The following is a 7,869-nucleotide window of genomic DNA, read 5'->3' on the forward strand; positions in this document are numbered from 1 at the left end:
CATGTTTTAAAATGTGAAGTGCCAGAGCAAAGAGCCCGATCATCCCCGTTTAAGGCCAGACCCTCAACTGGTGTAAATCAGCACAGTGCCATCAACTTCAGTGGAGAGCTGTCAATATACACTATCGGAGGCTCTGGCCCATAGATCTCAAAATGGCTCACCTGGCCCAGCCCTAGTGCAAATCGTTTTGAAACACATGACAAGTATTAACATTAAAAAACAAACAAACATAACTATCTACAGCAAAGCCTAAAAAGTGTTTAGATACCACTTTAATCTCTGTCTTAAAATTAGTACTGTTTACCTAGTCTTTGGCATGGTGGAAATCTGAGCCATAACACGTTACAAGCTCAGATGTGTAAACACACAACCTGGTCTGCTGTAGCTCTGTTGACCTCTCAGAACCAAATTGTTTAAACATCAATACAGGGATGTGATCGATTTCCATGTCAGTTAACACAGGAGCTGTAGGGTGTGTTTATCCTGGGAGGGTATTTTTTTTTTTAATTTAAGTATGTATTTGTAATAGGTTGTTCTTTGCTGATCGTCAGAGATCAGAAAGGGGCTAGGAACCCATCTGCACAAATGGAGTGTGTTCCTGCTACTCCTTTCCACTTCCTTGAAAGGGCTTCTGCATGGAGAAAAAGCAACTGTTCTTTTTAGCATGACACTCAGGCCTTGTCTACACGGGCAAGTTTCTGTGCAGTAAAGCAGCTTTCTGTGGTATAAATCCCCAGGTGTACACACTGCCAAGCCACTTAGTGAACAGAAACTGTGCAGTTGCAGCGCTGTAAAAAAACCACCCCGACGAGAGGGGTACAGCTTTCTGCGACAGTGCCGCAGTGCCAGTGTAGACACCCTGGTCGATTACAGCACTGCAATTGGCCTCCAAGAGGTGTCCCACAATGCTTGTTTTCGCCTCTCTGGTCATTGGTTTGAACTCTATTGCCCTGCCCTCAGGTGACCAACCGTGAGCCCCACCCCATAAATTCCTTTGGAATTTTGGAAGTCCCCTTCCTGTTTGCTCGGTGGCACATGCAGTGGTCTCAGCACATCTTTCCAGGTGACTATGCCTGCTCCACGCACCAGGCGATCCCCTGCTTGGAGCAGTGCCGAGCTGCTGGACCTCATCAGCATTTGGGGAGAGGAGGCTGTCCAGTCCCAGCAGTGCTCCAGCCGTAGGAATTATGATACCTACAGACAGATTTCACAATGCATGACAGAAAGGGGCCATGACTGGGACACACTGCAGTGCAGGATCAAACTGAAGGAGCTGCAGAACGCCTACCACAAGGCGCGGTAGGCAAACCGCCACTCCCGTGCTGCGCCCATGAGCTGCTGGTTCTACAAAGAGCTGGACGCGATACTCGGTGGCAACCCCACCTCCACTGCGAAGGCCACTGTGGATACTTCGGTGGCTCGCGTGCCAGTCAAGAGTGGACCAAGCCAGGAGGAGGAAATCTTGGACGGGGATGTGGAAGGGGAGGGGGACTCAGAGGCAGAGGATGACTCGGAGGTCAGAGATGCATGCAGCCAGGAGCTCTTCTCTACCCCGGAGGAGGCTAGCCAGTCACAGCTGTTGGAGTTTGGCAAAGCGCAAATAGGAGAGGAGGCCCCTGGTAAGTGGCTTTGATTTTTGGGAATTGCTGAAACAAGCTGTTGGGGGCAGGAAGGTCGTAGAAAGCAGGCTTGTCTGTATGATGTGTGTACCACCACATGCCTAGTCTGAGCAGTGAAACAGGCTGTTGATTGACTCCCTCACTTCATGGGAATCTGCCTCAGATCTCCAGGAAACTCTCATGGAGATACTGGGCAATCCGCTGCCGCAGGTTCTTTGGCAAAGCTGCTTTGTTTCTTGCCCCACTAAGGGTAACTTTCCTGCGCCACTCTGCCATCACTGGGGCGTGGGGCGGGGGGGAACCATTGCTGCACACAGGTGAGCCAGGGTGGAAACTGCAGGCTTGGAGAAGACCCTCTCTTGATTCGCTGCTCACCCTCAGCAGTGAGATATCTTCCTTAATGAACACAGCCTGTGGAAAATGTGGGGACAGGAATGATTATCAGGCCCCCCCTACAGTGCTGGCTCTCCCCAAGAGCCACATGCCCAGTGTACAGTACATCCTGGAACACTGATTTCCCCTGCCCCTGCGGTTACTCACCATTTTGGGGGTCTTGTGGATCATGTGTGCTTGCCTGGGGTCAGCCAGTTACTGACAGGTATGTGAATAATGGCTGTGTTTTAAATCACTGAATCAGTGGTCTCTGTGTTGCAAACAATACTGCGTCTGTAAAATGTTGCATTTTGGTTTCACAGAGATGACCTTGGGAGCCCAGCCTCCCTCTTTGTTATCGCTGGCTAAACGGCTGCGCAGAATTAGAAAGTGGCCACGAAGAACTAAAGAGGACTTTCTGCATGATGTCACAATGCACTCTGCAGCTGAAAAACAAGAATTGAAGGAGTGGCAGGACAGCGAGAAGAGGGGCCGAAAGGAGAACGCGGGTTAGCAGAACGAAACCACGGGGTGGCTCTTAAAGGTTATGGAGCGCCAAGCAGACATGCTCCGGGCGCTACTAGCACTGCAAACCGAGCAGCTCCACGCCCGCCCTCCCCTGCAGCCACTGTCGCAAAACTCTTTCCCATGCACCCCCCAGACACCACCAACACACTCTTGTCAACCTCCTGGCTCCAGTCTGTACCTGCGGCATTCCACTCCTCCCCTTTCACAGTCCAGCACTGCGGACTCCCAGTACCCACTGCACTCAACACCCGTCCCTCTGCAGTTTAACCCTGCTGTAGTACAGTACCCACTGCACTGTACTCCAAAGGACAAGGTTGCATATGATACCTGGACATACACAAATCTTTAACCGTCCCGGGACCCCACCTCCTCCTGGGACCCTCCCATCCCCCACAGTGCTGATGTGTTTTTTTGTTTCTTTCCTCCAGTTGTTTTTTAATAAAGGAATAGTTTTGGTTTGAAAGCAATCTTTATTCCATTAATTGAAAGCAAACAGAGCTCTGCAAAGCAACAGGCAATTTTCTTAAACCTTCACAGTGCATCATCTGCACCAATCACAGTCACCTCCTAGCATTACAAGCACTTCACTCCCAAGTATAGCAACAAATATTAGTGTATTGCCGCTTCAAATTGCTGCCTCAAGGCATCCCTGATCCTTATGGCCCCATGCTGTGCCCCTCTATTAGCCCTGGTCACTGGTTGTTCAAATTCAGCCTCCAGGCGCTGAGCCTCAGCGGTCCAGCCCTCAGTGAAGCTTTCACCCTTCCCTTCACAAATATTATGGAGCATACAGCACACGGCTATAAGCATAGGAATATTGTCATCGGCCAGGTCCAACCTCCCATATAGGCAGCGCCAGCAGGCCTTGAAATGGCCAAAAGCACACTCAACTGTCATTCTGCACTTGGTCAGCCTGTTATTGAAACACTCCTTGCTGCTGTCAAGGTGCCCTGTGTATGGCTTCATAGGCCATGACATTAAGGGGTAGGCTGGGTCTCCCAGGATCACAATGGGCATTTGGTGATCTTCTGGTCCAGGAAGAAAATCCCTGCTTGTAGCTTCCTGAACAGGCCAGTTGTTTGAAAGATGCGTGCATCATGCACCTTTCTGGACCAGCCTGCATTAATGTCTGTGGAACGCCCATGGTGATCTACAAGCACCTCGAGAACCATTGAGAAATTCCCCTTCCAATTAATGTACTCAGTGACTAGGTGGCCTGGTGCCAGAATTGGAATATGCATGCCTTTTATCGCCCCTCTGCAGTTAGGGAAGCCCATTTGTGCAAAGCCATCCACAATGTCACACACATTGCCCAGGATGCGATTAATGGCCCTGCACGCTTCTGTCAACACGTGTCCAATGGTCGACTTTCCCACTCTGAACTGGTTAGCGACTGATTGGTAGCAGTCTGGAGTAGCCAGCTTCCACAGTACAATCACCATGCGCTTCTCCAGTGACCGGGCACCTCTCATTTTTGGGTCCTTGCACCACAGGGCTGGGGCGAGCTCATCACACAGTCCCGTTAATGTGGCTTTCATCATCCAAAAGTTCTGCAGCCACTGCTCACCATCCTAGACGTGCATGACGATGTGATCCCACCACTCAGTGCTTGTTTCCCAACCCCAAAAGCGGCATTCCACCGTGGTCAGCACCTCCGTGAATGCCACAAGCAATCTCGTGTCGTAGCTACTGCACATGGCGAGAGCAATGTCGAACTCCTCTTGCCTTTGTAGTTTAAGGAATCACTCCATTGCCACTCGTGATGTGTTAGTGAGAGTAAGCAGCATATTGGTCAACAGTGCGGGATCCATTCCTGCAGACCGAAGAGGCAGGGCGCACAGTACACAAACTTTTGAAAGACGGCGCCAAATGTGGGCAGAACAGGGGCGGGCAAACTTTTTGGCCCGAGAGCCACATCGGGTTTCGTAAACTGTATGGGGGGCAGGTTAGGGGAGGGGGTTGTGGCCTGGCCCCCACCTCCTATCTGCCCCCCCCGGGACTCCTGCCCTATCCAACCCACCCTGTCCCCTGACCACCCCTGGACTCCTGCTGCCCCATCCAACCCCTCCTCTCATTCCTGCTGCCGCCCCCCTCCAAGGACCCCTGCCCCATCCAACCACCCCTTCTCTCTGTCCCCTGACTGCCCCTGGAGCCCCTCCCCCCGGCTGCCCCATCCCACCCCCCCCCCCTCCCCCCCCCCCCCCCCCCCCGGGACTCCTGTCCCCATTCAATCCCCCTGTTCCCTGCCCTCTGACCGCCCTGACCCCTATCCACACCCCGCCCCCTGACCACCACCCCAAACTCCCCTGCCCTCTATCCACCCCCCACCCCCACTCCCTGCCCCCTTACCGCGCTGCCTGGAGCACCGGTGGCTGGTGGTGCTACAGCCATGCCGCCTGGCTGGAGCCAGGCCATGCCGCCGTCGCCACAGAGACCGGGTCAGGCCGGGCTCTGCAGCTGCGCTGCCCCAGGAGCTCAATGCCCCGCCATCCAGAGCATTGCGCCGGCGGCGCGGTGAGTTGAGGCTGTGGGAGAGGGGGAACAGCAGGGGAGGGGCAAGGGATAGCCTCCAGGGCCAGGAACTCAGGGGCCGGGCAGGACAGTCCTGCGGGCCGGATGTGGCCCGCGGGCTGTAGTTTGCCCATGTCTGGGACAGAAGCACAGGGATTGCTGGGATGCGAAACAATGCATCACAGGGCACTAGGACAGGACCCAGGATGCCCGCAACCCCCTCCACCTTCCCACAACTCTTAGCGGCAGAAGAGGAAGAGATGCTCTGTGGGATAGCTGCCCAGAATGCACCGCTCTGAATACCGCTGCAAGCGTGAACATGCTATTGCGCAGGCAACTGACAGCATGAACACACAACAGCAGTTTCCCTTCAGCGCTCTCCGAGCAGTGCTGTAACTGCCGGTGCTGTAACTCTTCCAGTGTAGACATACCCTAATTTTCACTGTGAATAGGCACCTTATGACAAGCCTTAGCTTGTCCGAGGGTATGTCTTCACTACCGGCTGGATCGGTGGGCAGCGATCGATCCAGCGGGGATTGATTTATCGCCTCTAGTCTAGACGCGATAAATCGATCCCCGAGCGCTCTCCCGTCGACTCCTGTACTCCAGCGCCGCGAGAGGTGCAGGCGGAGTCGACGGGGAGCGGCAGCAGTCGACTCACCGCAGTGAAGACACCACGCTAAGTCGATCTAAGTACGTCGACTTCAGCTACGTTATTCCCGTAGCTGAAGTTGCGTAACTTAGATCAATCTCCCCCCCTAGTGTAGACCAGGCCCATGGCTGCCAACAAATTTGCCTCTGAATTCCAGGAAACCAAAGCATCTGAAATTCTGCAAGAAGTTTTGCTTTCTATAACAGGTGCTCCTGAAACAGCCTTTAGGAGGCTGAGTGAACCAGTATTCCAAACCAATTGGTTGGAAGCTGGGGAAAGGTTGTGGGGTTTGGGTGGGAAGATAAAGAAATTAAGATGAGCCAAATTCTGTCCTTCGTTAGACCCAGATGATTCCACTAAAGTCAACACTAGGTTTACACAACATTCAGATTTGGCCCAATTTAGTCATTTCACAGAAGCAGACGGTACAAGTTGCACTAGCAGTAACACTGCGCAATGGCCCAGCTAGGGCAGCTCTATCCTGAGCAATCAGGAATATGTGTAATGAACAGGAAGGAGAGGAGATGGTGGGATAAAGGAAAAGCAGCTTCTGCAGGAACTGCACCTCTTTTATAGGAAGTCATTGGGGTGATTTTAACAAAAGTATGTAAAAGATTAAAGAGCTTAACAGGCAGGTTGGAATGTCTATGCAGAAGAGTGTTTTAAAGTTGTCTATAGATCACTAAGCTTTATAGAGTAGCTACATCTAGTGTCTGAATTGGACATTGCACTAACCAGAGAGAGATGGTGGGTGAGGTCATAGAGGAGCTCTTCTTCAGCTGTGTGTGGCTCAAAAGCTTGTGTCTCTCACCAACAGAAGTTGGTCCAATAAAAGATATTACCTCATCCACCTTGTCTCTCTAATATCCTGGGACTGACATGGCTACAACTGCACTGCGTTACACTAACCATTCAGTCGCTGATAAGTCAAGGTGATAAGGTAGCTTGCAAGTGGTACATTTGGTGGTTGTGTTTTGACATCTAACACCTGAAGGTGGGGTCCATTTTGCAACACAAGATCATAGATTTTTATATTTGTGGTTAACAATCAGCCAGAGGTAGCTGAGACATAAGAGGCTGAACAAGGAGAGGCTTTGTGATGTGAAATTTCAGGCACCTCCTGGAAGTTTCATGTGCAATGCTTCTGTATCTGGAATGTAGAAGCACCCTTTCCTGATACAATTATGACAGGTTTTAATATAACTATCAGATTATTTTTTTAAAGCTGACTAAGCAGTGATGAGTTACAGACCACTTGCCCAGCCCATGGGAGAGTGAACGTGTTTAACCATTTGAGATGGAGCAGATATACAGTCAGTCTCCAGAAATGGTCAAGGTGAGAGCACTGGAGTGCTGAAATATGAATGGCAAGACAAGTTTTGCTGAAATCTTGAGGTGGGGAAAAAGCACCTGGTAGACTAAAAATTTAGGCAAATTCAGCTTTAAAGCCCTAAAAATGAAGGGTTAAATACCACATTTATAAAGGAAATGGTTCAACTTCCATCTTAACACGAGGCTTCGCTTCTCTTAGGGCTTGTCTACACTACCCACCAGATCGGTGGGCAGCAATCGATCCAGCGGGGATCGATTTATTGCGTCTAGTATAGACACGATAAATCGACTGCTGAGCACTCTCCTGTTGACTCCGGTACTCCACCAGAACAAGAAGCGCAAGCGGAGTTGACGGGAGAGCGTCAGCTGTGAACTTACCGCAGTGAAGACACCCCGGTAAGTAGATCTAAGTACGTCGACTTCAGCTACGCTATTCATGTAGCTGAAGTTGCATATCTTAGATCGACCCCGCGAGGTGGTGTAGACAAGCCCTTAGGTTTTGCAGGCTGGCTTACTATACGATCAGCTGAGCACTGTGACTGAGTCCGTTCCCCAATAATACTATCCGTCCCTTCTCAATGTACTTGATCTGGTGTCAGAGAAACCTTTACAAATGCAAATCTTACCCCTGACTCTCCAGGGCTCCATGTAAGCAGCAAATCCCCTGAACAACATTCCATCTCTTTTCATTAGAAAAAAGTTTGTAGCCATTTCAATTAACAAGAAAACTTCCTGATGGTGAATGGGTTAATTCACCATAGGTGTAATCCACTGAAGTCAAGGAGCGATGGACAGGACTCAATTTCACACAGGAGATTTGAGAGAGGTAAATTGCTCCCATTCAGCTAGTTGCAG

The sequence above is a fragment of the Terrapene carolina genome, unplaced genomic scaffold (assembly GCF_002925995.2).
Source record: "Terrapene carolina triunguis isolate 2854851 unplaced genomic scaffold, T_m_triunguis-2.0 Scaffold395, whole genome shotgun sequence".
Lineage (NCBI taxonomy): Eukaryota > Metazoa > Chordata > Testudines > Emydidae > Terrapene > Terrapene triunguis.